Source organism: Echeneis naucrates, chromosome 22 (genome assembly GCF_900963305.1).
Source record: "Echeneis naucrates chromosome 22, fEcheNa1.1, whole genome shotgun sequence".
In the NCBI taxonomy this organism is placed as follows: Eukaryota; Metazoa; Chordata; class Actinopteri; order Carangiformes; family Echeneidae; genus Echeneis; species Echeneis naucrates.
The window spans coordinates 6,195,955-6,215,863 of NC_042532.1; the positions used below are offsets into that span (position 1 = coordinate 6,195,955).

The 19,909-nt window shown below is 41.2% G+C and overlaps 1 protein-coding gene across 2 annotated transcripts in view; it reads left to right on the forward strand.

The window, feature by feature from the left end:
• The window catches only part of lrfn5a (leucine rich repeat and fibronectin type III domain containing 5a), a 99,955-nt gene that overhangs the window by 43,459 nt on the left and 36,587 nt on the right, over window positions 1–19,909 (forward strand). The window contains exon 2 of one of the 2 annotated variants that reach the window (XM_029493615.1): window positions 6,217–6,323. The gene's annotated coding sequence lies outside the window, so the exon portion shown is untranslated. Of the gene's footprint in view, window positions 1–6,216; window positions 6,324–6,450; window positions 6,504–19,909 lie in introns of those variants that run through there. The other variant, XM_029493616.1, reaches the window with a different exon arrangement.

A 19,909-nucleotide genomic window follows, 5' to 3' on the forward strand; every position in this document is an offset into this window, starting at 1 on the left:
CCTGTTCCGCTGTTTTTTGTTTTTATTTTGAAGAATGTCGAGTTTTCTGATGTGTCTCTACTCCTAGCCACGCCAGAGCCTGCTCAGTTTCAGTTGTCAGACCAGATCGGGCTTCTGTCTCCATTGAGATATTTGGCATACATATCAAGCTCCTTCAGCACGGTCACATCTGTTGTTCGTTTTGTGTTGACTACACTAACGCCATTGTTTCTGGTGTATGTGTGTCGGACGTGTGTGGTTGCTGTGGTTCAGTGCGTTTATTTAAAGTTTTTTTTATTTTCGAGTCGCAGCTTCACAACACCGAGCCACTTGCTACAACACTCACTGCAGCCACACACGGACACACGTGCGCACAATGAGTTGTATAACCAGGAGTGATCGACCACACCTCAGTTACATAAGTGCTTTCTGAAGTCCTCCACCAGCTCGGTGCTGAGTAATGGATGAGTTAATGTGTGTGAATAAATGCAAAGGAGTGTCCACACCGACTGACTTAAAGGTACTGCTGCACATAACAGAGATTACCATGTATCACTGTCTGTACCTACATATTTGATTTGCAAAGATAACATGGTGCTGAGTCAGCATGGCCTTTTTTGCTAAAGAGAGGACATCAACTGGTGACAAAAGTGTAAAATCGAGAAAAAAAAAAAAACAACTGAAGGCATATGCGAGCAAAATAATTAGCATCTTTATGGTGATAATAAAAGGATAGCTTCCAGGCCAAAAGCAGTGAAAATGCAAATATCTTTCCCTGACAAAGATGCTTAATTCAAATTATGCATATTTTGCCCCATAAGCTTCAAATGTTAATTTATTTTTAAGATTGTGTGCATGAAAATCGTGCATATCCAAGAAAACAAAAACAAACAGTTTATTGGCTTATTCTGGCTGTCATGCAACGGGCTTTACAAATAGTATGGGAACAAATGGATAGAAAAATCAAAGGAATGAATGCAGTAATTCATCCAAAGATAGAACTGAGCTGATCGTGTTCTGTTTTCTTGAACTGTGTGACATTATGTTGATTGCATCTGTGTGTGTTTTTGTGTATTGGCGGTAAATATTTCGACTCACAGTTACCTACAACAAAAACAGATTCAAGACAGTCAGCCTGAATGTTGTGGGACTTAAGTATTCTGGGTTAATTTGCCTCAAATCCAAAGAGATTTCTGAAACTAAACTGGTTGAGTTAAGGTTTTTCAACCTTAACTAGATGTATTTTTTCCCTTGCAGTGTCGCTAATACCTACATTGATCCAAACAAAAAAATAAAATAATATTTATATTCAGGGTTCAGCCAGCAAAAAGTCCAAAAACTATTTTGTGCATCAGTTCCACTGGTGCGTTACGGCAGCAGCATAGATCAGAAGCTCGGCCTGCCGCCTTTATATTTATCTCGTGCAATAACATTGGTTTCCTGTGGTATTTATTCTAGCTCCTGTCTTGTTGAAGAGGAAAACAACTGCTCAGGACAATGGAGAGGCAGAATATAGCATAATGATTTGAAGCTTCCTGCAAAGTCAGATGGGCTTCTGAAGAACTATTAACCCGTACTAACCGTATGAGTCAATTTTGACCCATTTTGACATTTGACAGCAAGAAAAATGATCTAAAAATAATTCATTTAGCCTGAAATTTGATGACTTCCTAAAGTGGCCCAAAGTACCAAAAATTGTTTCTTTTTGTTTAATTGCATACTTTTGTACAGGTGCTACAAATTTTTGCACATTGAGTCCACTCGGGTCCAATGACCCACACCTATTCAGATGGCATTTGAGCTTCGCCAGTGTCAAATCAAGGAAAATGGTGCTTTTTAGGGAATGTTGAAACTGTGAAACTCTACAGGCCATGTCTCTGTGTGCTTTCTATAGGACAGAGGTTACAGAGTTTCAGGGGGGCCTTGAAACTGTCACCTGTCGTGACACCTAGGCACCGTGAGGCGGAACAAACCTGAGCTGCCACCCGCTGATTGCAAAGAGGGGGAGATAGTTCTTTTCTTACACGTTCGCTTTCACTGAGGACACCACAGTTGTCTCATATTTGCAAAAGAAGAACAAGAATGTCACCCTCATGAGCACTTTACGTAAGGCTGCAGAGGTCCTGTGCTATTCTACATATCATTGATGTATCAACCTATGGTGCCTTTGTTGTACGGACTGAGCTGAACCCTACCTGGAGGGTGAGGAGGAGATTCTTTTGGAAGGAACCTGGAAAGGCCCCTGTTCCTCCTCGCATTGAAAAGGGACAGCCCGCTCCACACACAGCAGCTTCAGCAGCACTGGTAAAGGCTGTGCAACAATCTGAGCCGAGCCCTGATCAAGTCCCACAAGAAGCCAACACAAGGGGACAGAAAAGAAACTTCTGCCACGTATGCACGTGTGCAAGTTTCACACAAGGAAAGTTTCCAACCGCTGCTTTGATGAACAGACTAGTTTGAAAGGCTGAGAGTCCTGGGATTTTTTCTTTCTTTTTGTTATGCTGTGTTTCGTGTTAATTAATGTTGAATCTTATGATATAGCAGTGAGGGCAGCATTTAATGGTTGCAATGGTTTAGTCATTCATCTTGAACTGCTTAACCATTTCCAGGTCGTGGGGGGTGCTGGAGCCAAGGGGGGGGGGGGGGGGGGGGTAGCTATTTTTTAGCAAAACCTAAAAAATACACTGTCTGCTCTCTGGAGCATATTTTAAAGATGCATCCTGCATTTATGAATGTCAGATCGGCTATTTAATCATTCTAAATAGATCTGTGGTTCAAAATTTGGGACATACACTTAATGAGGAAATTTTGGGGTGGGTCAAAAATCGACCCGCTCCTTACCCAAAAAGTTTCTGACATGTCCGGTTTGTAAGGATTATATAAGTGCGAGTGTGTGTTACTGCTTTTCTTTGGTGAATGTTTTCTGATGGAGCTTTGTATACAGGAAGTGCACCTTTTTGAAATACACCTAATCCACTATTTGCAATATTTTACATTTTTATACAAAGATATACTTGATGCTGCTCCGGTTTTCCTATTTATAAGCTTAGAAATGAATAGAAGCTGAAGCCATTAATTCCCCCTATTTTGCCCTGGATAGAACAGGAAGCTTAAGCTGTGAATCTGCAGTGCAGTGATGTACACACAGACAATTGTAAATACACACGCACGCATACACAGCACATATAGACACTGTTCTCCTGCTTACTGACCTGTTTCAATAATTCAGAGGACTGACTCGGTGGCTGACTCGCTGGCAATGGACTCTATCCATGGATTCGGTCAACCGTTACACACAAACACTCACTCACTCACACCCCCAGAAGCATAGCATTTGTTATGTTTGGCAGGTTTACATCCATGCGGCTTTGCGTGCCAAACCAGCTTCTGAGATTCAATCCCATAAGGATACGTGGCCTGTGTGTAATCACAGAAGTTTGATGTCGATATCCCTTCTCTTTAAGACCAGGAGATAACACTAGCTGTTCATGTGAGGCACACAAAACGCATTTCAACCTTCAGGATCATGCTTTATTGAGAAAGCAGAGCGTTTTAGTCTTTTAGCCTATGAAAACGACCTACTTCAGACCAGTGATTTTCTTTCAGTACTTTAAACACAATTTTTCAATAATTACTGTTTCTCTTCACTATCAATCTATGGAGCACGATGATGCCACCAAACGGAAACTCTTTTTAAGTGGCTGTATTTGATTAGGTTTTTCTTTGATGTTTAAGTGAATTCTCTAAAACCCATAAGATATATTGAGTATTTCAGGGCTGGAGTTGAAGTTGAATGGCAGGAATTATGTCATTTTTGAGGACCATAGACTGTACTGAAGATGGAAAAGGTGGACCCTGTGAAGTCAATTGTGTTTCTTACGTTCTGAAGCTCAAAGTGGGCGCTAACTTAACTTCCACCTAATCCAAAAAACAAGTGGGGGGGGGGGCTTTCTGGATGCAGGGTTTTGTTAATCAAAGTAGCAACACCCTTGATTTTTATAAAAGTTGCAGATCTGCACATACACATACTGCTTAAATTCTAATTTTGTAATGTCTGATGTGTGCATCACCCAAAATAAAGAAGAAACAAATGAGTAACTCAGCAGACTTCCTGCAGCTGTGCAGCCTACTTAAACCCCTTTTTTTCCCCAGATTGGAGTTATATAAGATATTCCACAATTGAAAGTAATTATTTTTAAGAGACCTTTTTTTTTTTTAAAATGGGCTGAGTTCTTATGATTCACACAGGGGCTCCTCAAAGCTTTGAATGAGGGACCCATGCTAAGTTACAGTAGCATCCCCCCACCCCCCCCCCCAGGTACATTCGGTCTTTGCGAGGACCACACCAAAACCGAGCAAACATTAAGCCACTCGCACCGGTTCACTCCTCATGCTGGGAATGTACAAGCTAACCGCTGAGCCGCAGTTTATTTGACGTTGTCGTCTGTTGCAATTTGAATGTTTTGTGCTGTCATGGATTTCAAAGTTTAATGCTGCTGCTGCCGAAATTGTCACATTGCTTAAAAATAGATCTGATGGTGACAGACAAGATTATTCTGACTAATATTTCCCAAGGTTGGAAAAGCTTTTTTGATAAAAGCAAACAAACATACATATATTGGATGGATGATATAGAGCCGATCAGCTATTGGCTTTTTTGACTGTATCTCGAATTAGCCGGTGCAGTAAACTTTGATATGCACGTTTCATTATGTCCTTGGACTGGCTGTTGCAGTGCAGGGAGAAGTTAGAACATTTTGGATGTAGTAGTGTTTCAGAGTTTCATGAAGGTGGGAGCAGCTTTTAAGATTTTAAAGGAAGTCAGAAATGTTTTCAATACTTTGTGGAGGAAATGGAAAATAATGAACCACATAGTAACTTATGTTATTTGACCGAGTTGCATCTTTCAATGAAGCTATTACATGACTTACTAACGAATATGCACAATGCAGCATTAGCGCCTATTGTGTGCATGTGTATCTCTCTGCCCAGTGCCTGGCGGATTTAACACCTTTGCATTCGGGGTGTGGTCCTGCATATCAACACTCGACCATCGCTTCTGCTCTTCCTGGCAGATTCGCTGACGAAGAGGTGGAATTTTAATGCCGTATTTAACTATGGCCCTTTTGCTCTTTCCAAGGTCGCAAGCCTCACCCATCGTTTCGTGCATCTATCCATCGCTCCATCCACCATTTCCAAGTTGAAAAATGCTGCTGTGGGTGCATCATGCGATATAGTTGCGTGTAGACAGTTGCACCAGTTTTAGAGGAGGCAGATATTCAGTATGGAATAAAAATGAGCGGATGTGTTTGTGCTGCTCTCGGCACATTTCATTAAAGGCTGACTGTGATAAGTCTTCGTAGGTGTGATATCCTGCTGATAGCAGACATCATCACACTTTTGATGTGTGAGCGGTCTGCAGCGCTTCTCTCTATCTTTATCTCTATCTCCTGCTTTTTTTTTTCCCCCCACATTGTACACTCACTTTCATCCCAGTTTTCTCAATTTCTCAACCTCACTCAACATTAAGATGCTGTTTTTCTGTAACAGGGTTACAGAATCCTGCTTCATTCCCTTGTTAGCTCTTTCCTACTCGCCCTCCCTTCCACCTTACTTTTTGCCCTCATTCTTTTCCTCCTTGCCTCATTTTGATCCCCTTCCCTCCATCCCTCCCTCCCTCCCTCCATCCATCCTGCTGGCTCAGCTGGTACAGAAGCTGCCTTTGTTTTATCCTTTGAAGGAGGGAAAGCTGAAAAGTGAGAGGATGGGAGGGATACAGAGTAGACGGAAAGCATGGATGGGGCAGGCGAAGGAAAAAAAAATCCCATTGGGGAAAAAAAAAATTGGATGAAAAGAAGTGAAGGTGTGAGAGGATGGAGAGAAGCAAGTAGGGGAAGGAAGGAGGGGCGGGAGGTGCTGAATAGGAGGGATATCTTTGGATTAATGGTCAGGGCTGTTTAAGTCATCAATATCCACTATCAACGCCATGTGGGGGCAGATTTCCTGTGTTGTGTGTTGCGTGCGGGGCAGTCTAAGACTGTTCCCAACTTAGCCCTCTTCTTCCTGGGTCATTGTTGCACAGTTGCAACACTTTAAATTTCAATTCTGCGTGACAGGTCAGACAAACAGTTTGACTGAGCTGTTTTCATCCAGATTGTCATATTTTAGTTGAACTTCTACCGATTACCAATGTTGGTGACTCTTTTTTTTTTTTTTTCTGTATTTCCTTTTCTCCAGAAGGAAAGCTGAGAGAAGATTTCCGGCCTGCACCCTCGTCCATGATGTTATAGCCGCATGTAACATGTGATTTCTGAAGAGTGTTGCCCACTTTAACGTCTCTGAAGGTAAGGTCAGTCTTCGCTCTTTGTAAGGGCTTGTTTTAAAGCAATGTTTTAACATTTTAGAATATTTTTTTTTTCACCTCATACCTTTGGATGGATTCAGTATAATTGTTTTCTCCTGAATCCAGCCTTTAAGCTGAGATATAACTGTTGGCAGCCCTCAACCTCACACCTAGCAGGCAGGTAAGCAACGGCTAATAACATGTTTTATCCAACAAACATCTAAGGAAGCTAAAGCTAAATACTGCTGTGGAAGCTTGAAATTGAAATCTGGTACCTCCATGCTATGTTGGCTAAACATGGTCAACTCAGATTTGATGTCGATCAGATGGGCCTCTTTCTTGTTTTGGTAAAAAACAAACACTGCTAATCAGGATTTGAGTTCCAATGAACAACAAAAGACAATTAAAAAAAAAAAAACAATTCAATTTGTTTTTGTTTTTTTTTCCAATATTTGTATACAGTTCCAACAAGGCAAGCGTGTGTCTTTGCGTGTGCGTGCAACAAGTCCTAAGCCTCAAGAGTTCAAATCCAAAAGTCTGCTTTGGGTGTTCCGCACAACCCCCAAGCCCAATCAATCCAAATCCAGTTTCACTCAAACACAAAAATAAAGGCAACTCAAAACTCCCTTCCGGGTTTTACCGCGGATACTCCAAAACAAACAAACAAACACAGAAATAGCAATATGCATGCAGCTCAATGCAATAAAGTGTCGAGTAGGCCTACTCACAGTTCCATCCGGCAGTCAGGTGGTCAGTGGGAAATAAACAATCCAACGGATCTCCAAACTTTGACTTCCACATGCGGGTGCGCATCGACGACGCGGACTTAAGACGCGATTTTTGATTATCTGCAATGCGGATCACACACACACACACCGTTTGGAGGCTGAAGGTGAGCTGGCGTTTCCTTGCTGCCTGAACCAGCCATGCCGGTGAGTCTGACACGGATTTGAAAGTTTTCCTGGAGGTGGGCCTGACACGGCGTGGACGGTTCGGGGAGATGCGATTGGATTATTGAATGATGGCGTAAGGATAGTGGGTGTGAACAGCGAGGAGCATGAATGCAGTTTTAGTGGTCGTTACAACTTTAGTTGTTTCAGCCGAAGCGGAAAAGTTTGTGGTCTTGATGTTCTGTGTTCCTGCTCCTCCTCTTTTTTTTTTTCTCACACCTGACCTCCTCTCATCATGTCTCATCTCCCTGCTAGTGTTTTCAGGCTAGATTATTATTCTTGCATCTTCACATCAGCTCCATGCGTCAGAAATGCACCTCTCACCTCCTCAGCCCCTGAGTGTCTCCTCCCTGTTCTTTCTCTTGCCTTTGCTTTTCCTCTCTTCAGATGGCTCTTAGATCAACACTTCTAACCTTGATATATCCCTCTGGGATGTGGCTTAGTGCTGAACTCAGCTAGAAAGAGGCAAGAGGAGCGGATAAAGGGAGAAAGTGAGCAGAGGAAAGAGAGGAGGAAGTAGAAGGTGGAGAGAGGGAATCAAGAATCTATCGTCTGTCTGTCTGTGAAACAATTTTATCTGAAGCTATGATCTTTGTATCTTTTCAACCTTGACACTGTGTTCTCAAAACTGACTGCATTAATCAAACGTGAGATGGAGGATGAAATGCAGAGGCTGATGTGTGTTTGTGTGTCTGCATGTACATTTGTAACGATGCCTTAGGCAAATGAGAAATTTGTTCTGACCAGACCAAATGGCACATGCATGAGTATAAAGGGTATTTGCTGAGATGTAATCACTGCCAGAGGTGGAGGATTCTCACAGCATACCATCACGTCCCCTCATTTCAGACCAATGCATTCGCTTTTGCTTGGCTGCATTTTTTTGGGCTGTATCCATTCTGCCAATATACCCCGAGCAAACCTGCTAAATACAGCTTCAAGGTTTGGGCAGCATGTGATGCACAGTCCAGCTCTGCCTGGAATATGAAGGTTTACACAGGATAGTTCCTTTAACAAAGCACTTGAAAAAAATCAGGACAAGGGGTTGTGCTTGACATGGCTGAAGGACATTACCCGGTCACTGTTTCACATTTTACGCCCTGGGTGAAGAACCCAAACCTCTCAAATGGCACAAACCCCAGGCAGGTAACGTGGCAGGGGCCCGGTCTGTCTCACCCAAAAGGATTCAAAGACAAGTATGCTCTCTGCTCAATGCAAGAAATATGATTTTTGATTTCTGGGCCGGGGGCCTTTCTGTGTGGTGTTTGCATGTCTTTCCCGGGTTTGCGTAGGTTTTATAAAACACAAAAAAATGAATTAATTGTGAAATTGATTACAGATATTTAATTACTGCCCTATGGCAGCAGTGTCAGAGTTTGTTATAATGTGGAAAAGTAATTTCACAGACTAATTAAATGTTGTGTGAAGTTAATCAAGTGTATGTTTTTTAAGCTGTAACTGAGGATATGCAAACAAAGATCAATACAGATCAGTGTGTATGCAGTTCAACCGTTTTTTTGTTGTTGTGCTTGAGGGAGAGAGGGAGTGTACTGTGTGAGTTGCAGACAGACAAGGAAGGAGACACCTCTTTGTTATGTCCGTGTTACGAACAAAGTTCCGTGCGTCTCAACACTCTGGCTTTCACTTAGAGACCTTCACGCTGATGAAGGAATTCGGCCCGCAACCCTCCAGCTTCTGAGAGTGACCTGAACTAATGCTCGCCTTAGAGCAGGCACTCCCTCGTGTGGGTGTGTGTATACGTGTGCGTTTGTATGTGCTTAAGTCCACAACTGCTCAACAAAACACATCAAAGTCAAAGTCAAGTAATTCTCCCTCTGTTTCTTCACTTTGATGGACGGATAGATGGGTGGATGGACAGATCGATGGATGGATGGATGGACAGATAAAAGGGAGGCTAGAAGGATGAATGAGCAACTGAAAGCACAAAGAGTTTAGAGATTTGATAGATGGGGGTGGCGGGGGGGAGAACGTGTGGAGAAAGTAGATGGATGAAAAGGTGGGCGGGTGGGTTCGACTTTTTCATCAGCCTCTTCAGATGCTGCCATCAGGTAGACATTCAGGCACTTTCTTTGCGGCTTTTCTATTCTATTTGTGCAACAATCACTTAGAAATTTTACAAAACTGCCCCCCCCCCCTCTTAAAGGAAATGTTTGCTTGCCACTGTTGCCATGTTCTTACTCTTGGAGGGATTTGTTGGGTCTCTTTAACAACTCCATAAAGAGTTTGGTCTAGACCTGCTCTATGTGTAAAGCGCCTGTTATGATTTGATTCTGTATAAATAAATTTGGTTTGATTTGATTTTTGACTTGAAAACATTCTTATTTTTGCTGTAACTGTCCATATTCTCTGTTTTTCTGCTGTCCTCTCCCATCCCTCTTCCTTTTTGTTTTACCGCTCACATTTTTGTCTTGTTCCTTTTGAAAATGGGCACCCACTTATCATCCCCACACCCCCGAGCCTTCTTCCCATATTCTCTTCTGACTAATTTTCTTTTTCTTTTTTTCCATCACATCCCATCCTTCTTTTTCCAATCCTCATCTGCTGCTTTCCCCCGTTAACCTCCTCCTTACCTCATACTCTGGCGGATTGAGAGTGTGTGTGAGATAATCTCACCCAGCTTTGTGTCTGTATGAGGGCGAGAGAGAGAGAGAGAGAGAGAGGAACAGAAAAAGGAATGAGTGCGAGAGAGAGGTGTTCTGTCCCAGAGAGTTGAAAGACTCCATTGATCCCCCTGGAGAGTTTGGCAGCAGAGACCTGCCAAAGGCTGGCCATGCTTGGGTCACCGAGCTAACCTCTTGGGCCTCATGGGATAATATTGTGAGGAGGTGTGGAGGAGAGGAGAGAAGGGAAGAAGAGCGATAAAACGCATAACAAACCAGTAGGAGGGGATAATTCATACATTAGAGGAAATGCAAATACATAAGACACACACCCCAAGATATTCAGTTAGTCACGCTGGAGCCTTCCCCCCCGTTGAAATTGCATGCAGTTGTTTGTCATGCTGAACACTTCCAAAGTCTTTCCTTTTTCTCTCAACAGGTCAATAAAGGCAGGATTTCCTCAGAGTGCAGTCACCAGTGGAGGTTTAGGTCTCAGTTCAAGGGTCAAGGGGCAGGTCTGACAGACTCAGTGACAGAATTTCGATCGCATCGAATATTTAAAGAACGGGAACCAGAAATTGATGCGTTCAAGGAACACAACTGGTCATGTATGAAGACTGCCAAAGCCTCATTAAAAGAGGGACTAATATACCTTAAAGGAGCTGTTCAGTCTTGCTATCGCGGCGCAGACACCATCAGGATTAACACCTCTTTCCTGAACGGTCGCGAAGAAATGAAGAAACGAAAGAAATGAGCTTGGCATCAAACTTTGTTCCTCTGCTCACCAATGATGGAAAGCAACGGCATTGTTGACTCAGTCTTGTTGTTTCTTCCACTGAAGTTACTTTCAGATAACGTCTCATTTTCTGAGCCTGACAGAGGTCATATTATAAACTCGAGAAACCGCGTTCAGCAGCAGATAATAGTGTCAACATTAAAACCTCCCAAACTGCATGACTGCAGACTGGATGTTACGATGTGCCGACACAGTATCTGTGATGGGCTTGTGCAGGTGTGGGTACATATGGCGTGCCTGTGGCAGATATATTTAAGAAACAAGTCATGAAACAGATTTTATTTGTCAGGAACTACAAAGCAAGGAACCAGAAGCTGACAGTATGGGGTGGGTTTGGAGTTTTCATTTTCTCGACTTTGCAGAACAAATTAGCATGCCTATTTATGTATCCCAACATATGAACGAACAGGTTTAGTAACAGTACATACGGGATAGTAGAAGCTGGAAAACAAGAGGAGATGGCTGATTAACCGTATCAATCAAAACAAGCCAGCATACTGTTGACTGACTGACTGATTTCAGTAAAGCCTTTTAGTTTTTCTTCAACTTCTGCAGTGCCGCAGCACTAAGTTTGGTGTAAAGACGTCAGGGAATTACAGCAGTGAGGTCTAATTGGGATATAAACTATGTTTTAATCGGTGTCAATTAGTATTGCATTCATTTTTAATTTAATTAGATATGTTGTATGGGAACGATGGCTGACAGAGCTGACAAGGATACAGCTCTGCAAAATGAAGTGCCGCCAGCTTTAATAGCCTCACAGATGACAAAGTAAATCTACTTTGCTGTTATTTACCTAACAGCACAAATAAGATTTGCCTCACAGTATTGAACTCATTTTCTGTGAAAATAGAGCGAAGCAGGGAGTGGGAAGGTGGCCAGACAGTGGTGTAAGAAGCAGCAGTGGGATTTTCATTTTAGTTCATGTACCATTATAGGCGCTCCTGGTCATCTTGACCATGTCCCCATTTTTTTCTCAGTTATGTACCCGTTACTTTGGCAGTGATTTTGTGATGTTTAAAAGTGGAGTGAAAGGTTGTTTTGCCATGCATATTGAATAAAAAAGATGTTCCACTATATCAAAAAGACAAAGCTCCCTGTCCCCCTCTTGGTTCTTCTGTCCATTTCTGCTTGTTTATGAGATTTGAAGATGCAATACTGTTTCACAAAGGAAGTCCCTCAGGATTTCATTATCTTCGGTATAGTAACTTGAGTTTCTGTCTGTATCACTGCCTCATCACATCGTGCACAGCTGTATTATCTCCGACTTCCCCTCTAAGTTTCATGCTTTTTTTCTTTTTTCTTTTTTTTTCGCTCAGTTGTTATGTCACCGTAGGCAGTGGCAAAAAATGGAACATGTGAAATAGGATGTGGGGATGGCCATATAGTAATTGTCTATTTTAGACTGAGAGCCCAAAGCCTGGCTGGAATCCACTGATGGATGACAAACACGGACAGAGACGGTCAAGTTGAGGACACAGACAGAAGCAGTTTTTGTGTGTGTGTGTGTGTGTGTGTGTCCTTTTTATTGAATAATGAAAAGGTTTTAAAGAAAGGGAAAATGTTCGTGCTCTGTATTCATGGAAAGTAGTCTCAAAATATCACTTCCTCACAGCTTGATGGAAGCGCATCTTTAAGAAGACAAGCACTTTTTTTTTCTCTTTTTACAACATAACTGGCTGTAAACCAATAAATATCAGCCCTTGTGGCATGTGGCTATAGCTAATAATTAACATTGTCTTCTAAGGACACAGTGCTTTGGCAATAATGGCACTCAGTCCACCGTGGAAATAATCATTTCCCCTCCATATTTCATTCTGCCATCTGATTTTTATGTCGTCGTGGCAGGAAAAATGACACGCCTCTTCAGCGGGTGTTCATCTGCAAAGGACTGTTGAATAAAATTTATACGGTATGCTGCTTAATGCAAGCTCAAGTAAAACATCTTTTCCAAAAGATATATAGTGTACTATAGGCTGGGACAATTATTTATTTAAGGTGATAATCAGGTTACAAAAAAGCATGGAGATAAGAATTTAATCATCAAATTTATAAATTCACTTACCGCTGAATAATTCTGGTTGCCTTTGTTAAATGCAGCTGTGTTTACAGGATATTGATTGCTATTTTAAGGGGAATTTCTGTCTTGATTAATGTCTTTTTCTCACACAAATTTTAAGGAAATACATGCAATGTGGGTTTGCCACATTCTACCATGGCAATATAGAGGAAAAGTCAATCTGTGCCAATCCTTCCAGTGACATGTCGGTGAGTGAGAGTGACAGTCGTTGCCTTTCCATTGCAGTTTTTTTAGCGAACTAAAAGCAATATTTCTTAAAATTTTGACAAAGTACCTGCGCCCTGCAGGTGTTTCCATTGATAGGTGCTTTGCGAATGATATGTAATTTTGGAAAGTCTAGTCTCTGACATCCAAACCTCATAAATCCAGACAGATGGTTTATTAGAAATAAAATATTCCAATGTCATAAATTCCGCGGCATTGAACTGGAAATTAACAGCGATATTTGGTATTTAGTTTCGGTCAGAATTTCAATAATTCTGGGCTGTCTTCACTTCGACACAATCCGTTTAGAATACTCTGCTCACTGAGGTGACATGGATAATATATTTGCCTAATATATGAGTAAAATATTTAATGTGTTCCATCCAGCACTTCAATTATTTTGTAAAAGTTTGTCTAAACTTTCCAGTCACCTCTCTTCCCTCCTGCACTCCCTCTTTCCATCCTTTTCTCTCCCCACATCTCTGTCGCTTTCTGTTTCTTCCATTCCAACTCCCATCTAATTTTCTTCTCGCTCCTTTCCTCTCCGTGCCGTATTCCTTAGTTTTGCACACTCCGCACTGTGTTGTTGTCTGATAATGTGCCGCTTCTCACGTGATGCTCAACACTGACAACTTGACACCTTGCTGTCAACAGTTGAAGTTGCGGGTCAGTTGTGACTTAGTGACAATCGTGTTGGGATTGACAAGTTTTGAAGAAGAGTAAGCGAGGACAAGATAAACAGTTTTAATGTACAGACTCCACCACCAGTCATAGTGATGCGAATGTAAAGTCGGCCCAGTTAGATCTTTACCAAGTTTAGACACTGACAATTCCAGTCACATGATGTTCTACAACACGGATTTCTGTCTATAATGGATTTGTGTACTTTCCCTCCAAATGAACTCACGTGGAATATGGTCTTGGTTGGATGTTACTACATGGAAGGATGCAGGCGTTTGAAAACTTTCGAATGCAGTTCTTAGAAGAGATTCTGCAGAAATGAAATAAATAAATAAAAACAACAATTTATTTACTTACAGTATGAAACACTTACATAAAAGAAATAAAAAATGCCAAGATGGACAGCCATGAACTGAAAATAGTCTCTCCCTGAAATGTGAAAGCCCCATTTAAAAATGATATGCTGTGAAATATTGTGTGAGGTTTGGTGAAAGGCATTCACAACAGTCACCTCACTGTGTACACAGTGTAAAAAGCAACATTGCTGGGTACATATTCCCTGTTTGGCTTTTTCATGGAGCTGTTTCATTAATACGAGCCAGATCCTCCAAATTTGTGTTCCCTCAGATGCTCCTCTTTCCCTTTAAGACCCAGTGTGTTCAGTGAGACAGCTCACAGATCCTATTCTTCCTTCCCTTAAGCCAGATGTCTCTCCTGACATGTCTGGCACTTTCTCATAGTTTCAGACTCTGTTTTGCACTCTCTTTTTTCCCCCCTCCTCTGATTTTTCTTCACCGTCTTCCTTCTAGGTAGAGTCTGCTTCTTCTTCTTTTTTTTTGTCTTAGCCTCTGGCCCGTATCCACACCTCATCTGATTCTCCATCTTCCTTCATTTCTATTTCAGCGCCAAGGTTCAGTATTATGAGCTTTCATTCCCTTACTTCTCTTCCTCCATCTTTTTTTTTTCCCTCCCTGCATTATGTGACTTGGCTTGCTATTTACTTTCCTGCCTGTCTTTTCAGATATAAGTCTTTATGCATCTCTCTCTCTCTCTCCATGCACCTCTGTGTATACCTTCATTTTCTCACCTCTTTTGTTTTTCCAGGGGTAAAAATAGATGCTCCAGCACATCCTGGATTCTTCACAGACATTGTGCATTGCTGGATTTTTCATATCTTTTTTTTTTTTTTGCTAATGCACTCTTCTGTGTTGATTGACGGATAATGCTGCCGTTTTGAGAAGTTCATTTGGGGGTCACTCTGGTTTAATTTCCCCTGCATTCGCCTTGCACTCTGCATACTGTTTTGTTAATTATTTCTTGCGTTATTTACTTTGGTTGTCAGTGAAGTGCAGCGTTGGCCTCGTAATGCTTTAGAGCCATTCCAAACCATACCCATTTGCATGCTGCCAATGTGTGAAATGTCGGCCTGAGCTGAGTAGATAATATTGCATCCATATCCATGCCCATGTCCAGAGGCCAACCCTGAGAACACGATCACACGGCCTCCTCATAAAAATATAGAATAAAACCCCAGAAGAGGAGGAAAAATGCGCTCTCATAGATCCACACAGAGGCTGTCAGTTAAGCAGGTTGTGTTGTTTTGTATGGTTTTTCATGGCAAATATTAAAAGCCAACTCGATTTTGCTGAACTGCTCACCTAAATAATGGCTGTCCAATCATAGATGAACGACTTTGGTAAGCAGGCCAGCTGGATGAAGCTCTGGAAGAATATGATACTTTGCATTGCATAAAAGGTTTTTAAAGTCTATAGCATCATATAGATATATTTACAGATAGAAATATAACATTGTATTCTGGGTTCCATGTTCAGAAATTACAAAATGTAGCAAATCCAATGCACGATAGCTGGAGGAACACAGATGCTGCAGTGCCACGCAACCCAGCGGCAGGAACTTCCAATCAGAGTTAATGTTAGTCACTGCTTTCTAGCTAGGATGCAGAAAACAAAATTGACCTACAACAGTTAATGTTTGCGTCAGCAAACGATCCCTGCTTTGGCAGGCATGTAGTACATCTGCCATTTTTGTCAGCAGAAAAATACAATATGGGATGTTGATAATTATTCTAATAATAATAATGAAAAAAAAAAATATTAGTAGTTCCTCAGGTTTGAGTCGGCATCGCCATCTGTGGTCCAACATTTTCTGCCACTCAGTGTGTTGCGAAATGAAATATGAAAAATATTAAGATTAGATATATTAAGAATATTAAATATCAAGATATTCTTTACAAAGACACACAATCAGGTACACATTTAAAAATGAGATGTGCGTGTCCGTGCCCCACATTGATCCCTGTTCCTCTCCATTGTCTGTCCTTCACCTCCTCTCCATCCGTCCGTCCCATGATGCTGCTGTTACCTGCTGATGTGTGTGGAACACAGAGACAAGAAGTGCACTGTGGTTGTCTAAATATGGACGCAGATGACTGTACTCACTGGAGAAATATGTTGTTGACTCCCTCAACAGGAAATGCCCTTCCTACGCCTTCTTAATGGCCTGTGTCTCTCAGCGTGTGCGTGCATGTGTGTTTGTTACAGACTCTCAGCACAGGCTATAGACTTAAGTATACCTTACAGACAGCCATGTGGGCTGCCGTGTGGCAGGTGGGGTAAAAGTCAAAATATGGTTGATCAAGATACACAGATATAAATCTTTTTCAGCACAGTTAAAACAAACCCCCCCCCCAAAAAAGGAGCTGCAACTCTGTTAATTAAAAGCGTTGGCTTTATATTTTTGTCTTTTACTCGTTTCATTGGAACACCTTTGTTCCTGCTGTGCCAACTATTAATACGAACAACATTTTCTCACGTTCTGTTTACTGTAGTGGGTGGTGAGAGCCCTATGTCATGTTTTCATGGGTAATTAGAGTTAATATAACAATATTTTATTTATTTATTTTTTTTCTGAAAACAGCAACATTTCATATGCCTCTTAGGGATAATATTGAGGAAAGGCCACAACAGTCTCAAAGCCACGAGTAATGTTAATACAGCACCGCTGCGACATGTCCTACTGTATTAACTCGTGGCCCCTTACTCACCCAAATTTTTTGGCTTGACAATTTGAATGAATGAGAATGCAGCGGTTGCCAAGCAACAGGGTTTGGATAGCATGGTTTCCCCGCTGATTGTGCCACCTGCCTCCAGGGTTGATTGAGCATACTTTAGGACTGATGAGGATTCTTGCAAGCAGATAGCAATTAGTAGACAATGCTAACTCCATGTTGGTCTGCCATGGTTATACTCAGATAGAGCTCTACTCTCACTGTCCTTGACTTGAGTTGCTGAATAGAAGTAATTTTGATGGCTTGATGACAAAACCTCCGAAATAACATCAAAGCAAGGTTCACTCTGAAGAACAAAACTTAGGTTCATTCAGTTTGGTTTGGGGTTAAAACTTTTAGACTTACTTCAGCTGAATATTCATGAAGAAGAAGAGGAATATCTGTAAAGATTAAATCAAAATGGAAAAAAAAAAGCTGATTAAAGAGGTGCTTCACACTGCAGTCAGGCCGTTCTTATGAACGATCAGGTCAAGGTGTTTATTGAAGGCAAAGAGTCCGCCTCTTTGTTTGGTTAAAAAGAAAGAAACAAAGAAAAAGAATCGGACCGTTAACTGGGAGGTAATGTGGAAACAACATAATAACGAACAAACAGTGACTCAAAAATGTGAGTCATACTGTATTGCATCGTATAATGACGAAACCATTGAATAATAAACACTGTGCATCACAACACAATTATCTGAACTACTAACAGATGAGCAGCAGTTCGTCAATAACATATTTGATTAACATCATTTTATGAGCGAGAACAATATAATTAGGATTACTAAGATCTTCCTGTTGTGAACCCGCTTGATATCCTATGCTCATAGTGGGACACCTTAGTCATAAAGGACCCAATCAGTTGTGCGTTTCTTTTACATTATGTAGTGGCTTTTTAGGCAACCGCATCGTAGATTTAGAATTGAAACTCGCCCTCCTGGCATCGTGCTGATATCATACCAGGGCAGTCAGTTTCAAACTTATCATCACAGAAATAACTGCTACGATTTTACAACACTCTCATTGTATTCAACAATACAGATTTCTTTTGAGATCATTTGTTGGACAGTTGAAACCAGTTATCAGCTTTCAGACACACAATGTGTCGTTAATTGTGGCCCATTTCTATTTCAAATATAACGGTCTCTCGCTAACATTTTCATCTGCCGACAACCGACTTCTGGTTAGTACGGCTGATATTGAAAACTGGCTTCCTTTTCAGACAGGTTTGAGATGAAAAAAAAAAAAAAGAAGATAATAATGGCTAATGATGTTTCAACCACAGAGTGGTTATAAGCTGAACTCATTTAAGGGAGTGGAGTTGATATTATTGATTCTGTTTACCAGAGGTCTTAATGAATGACAATGTGACATTTGAAATTATAGTCATAAAGGAAAACTCCCCTCTCACATTTATAACTGAAGGATGAATTATTTAAGTATTTTCTGATAAAAACCATAATGTTTCAGCGAAATATTTTACACACATTCCTACACAAATACACACACATCATCTTTCACAGTAAACTCCAAATGATTCTGTGACTGTGAAGCGACAGGCAGCCTTTGATGGATACATTTAGATGAGTCATACTCTTAGGTTACTACGAAATGATCACACACAGTGGCCTGCAGATCATTTTTATGTGACAAACACACAGGTGCAAGCTGTGTTTAGCCTAGTTATTGTGTTGTTTGTATGTGTCCACGCATGCAACAAATGCTCACATACACACACACACACACACACACAACGTTGATCTGTATTTAACCTAGATACTCCGGTGATTAGTTGGTGGCTGATAAGTCCATGACACATTAAAAGCAACATAGCACATGCACCGACACACCTATACACACACACACACACAGTGAAGTTGGCATAAGACTATTTGTGTGCATTACACTTAAATGTTTACATTTCTATTATTCCCCTCCTAAAACTCCCTCACACAAATTCAATTACTGACAGAAACAGCTACAATGTTTTCAAGAAGAAACGTAAATTAAATCAAAATGTGTTTTGACAGGGGAGAAAATTGGCCAATATATAACATTTCAGACAAAACCCCCAGTTTTCCCAGAACCCTTTAGTCGAACAGTAAAAGACCGTAGCCAATGATGGTACGAGAGTGCTTCCTCTGCTCTCAGGTTTTGCGGATGGATAGTTTGTGTTCAGTAAAGCTTCTTCACTCGCATGACCTGCAAAGAATCAAAAACAACCACGTTGGGAATTTTATGATTGATTTAAGGAGCATTTATTTGAGACAATTTAACTTGAAAAATATACAACTTTTCTTTTTCTCCAAAGATTCCCACTGGGCGGATAAGGTGAGACACACATGGACCAAGTGGCAGCCGTGATGTCATCTGTTACCTCTGTATTCCATGCTTACTGTGTAGTACAGCCTGAAAAATCACACCGTAGCAACACACTGCATTATAGTCTGTTTTCCTTTAAATGGGGCCAAGATAAAAAAAAAAAAATGATAATAATAATAGCCTACTGCATTGAAGAAGACCTTATACTTATGAAGAAAGCTTAGAACTTAGATACTACATTTACTGAGAAGTAGGGCCATTTTCTGTAAAAAGGCAGGTTGTCAGTTTAATGGAGAGCTCATCGAAGCTCATCGAAGATTCCCAAACACTTAAAACCACACAGAAGGACTTAAACACCGTACACACCATGAATCCAGCGTATCACTGCCATCAAGCACCATCAGGGCGAATGTTTCCAATCTACTGTAAGCAAATACAAGTAGTAAACCTTTACTGTATGGCCTCCCCGCATTTTCCCTTAAAATAGATTTGCAAAACAATACTGAAACTATGTTAAAAAAAAAAAAAAAAATCCAATACAGGTCCTGCTTTTACATTCAATTGAATGACTCGGTTTTAGTTTGGTTGTGCAGTAGTTTGAGGAAGAACTACTTTACTATTTCACTTTACTAACGTTTGTTTGCTATAACTCAGCTGATGCTAACCTCAGGGAGCTGCTCAGCGCAATCTCTGCTACTTTCAGCTGCTGAGCTGCTTCAGTGGAGCAGGCGGGGTGCCTCCAAGCCTTGCTGATGGGCATAGCTTTGTTGTGGAGCCGCGTTTGCTTTGGTGCTCAGTTGCATGAGCAAGTAAATGCAATTTGACATAAAGTTATGGTATGTGTACAGTCTGCTTTGAGGCAG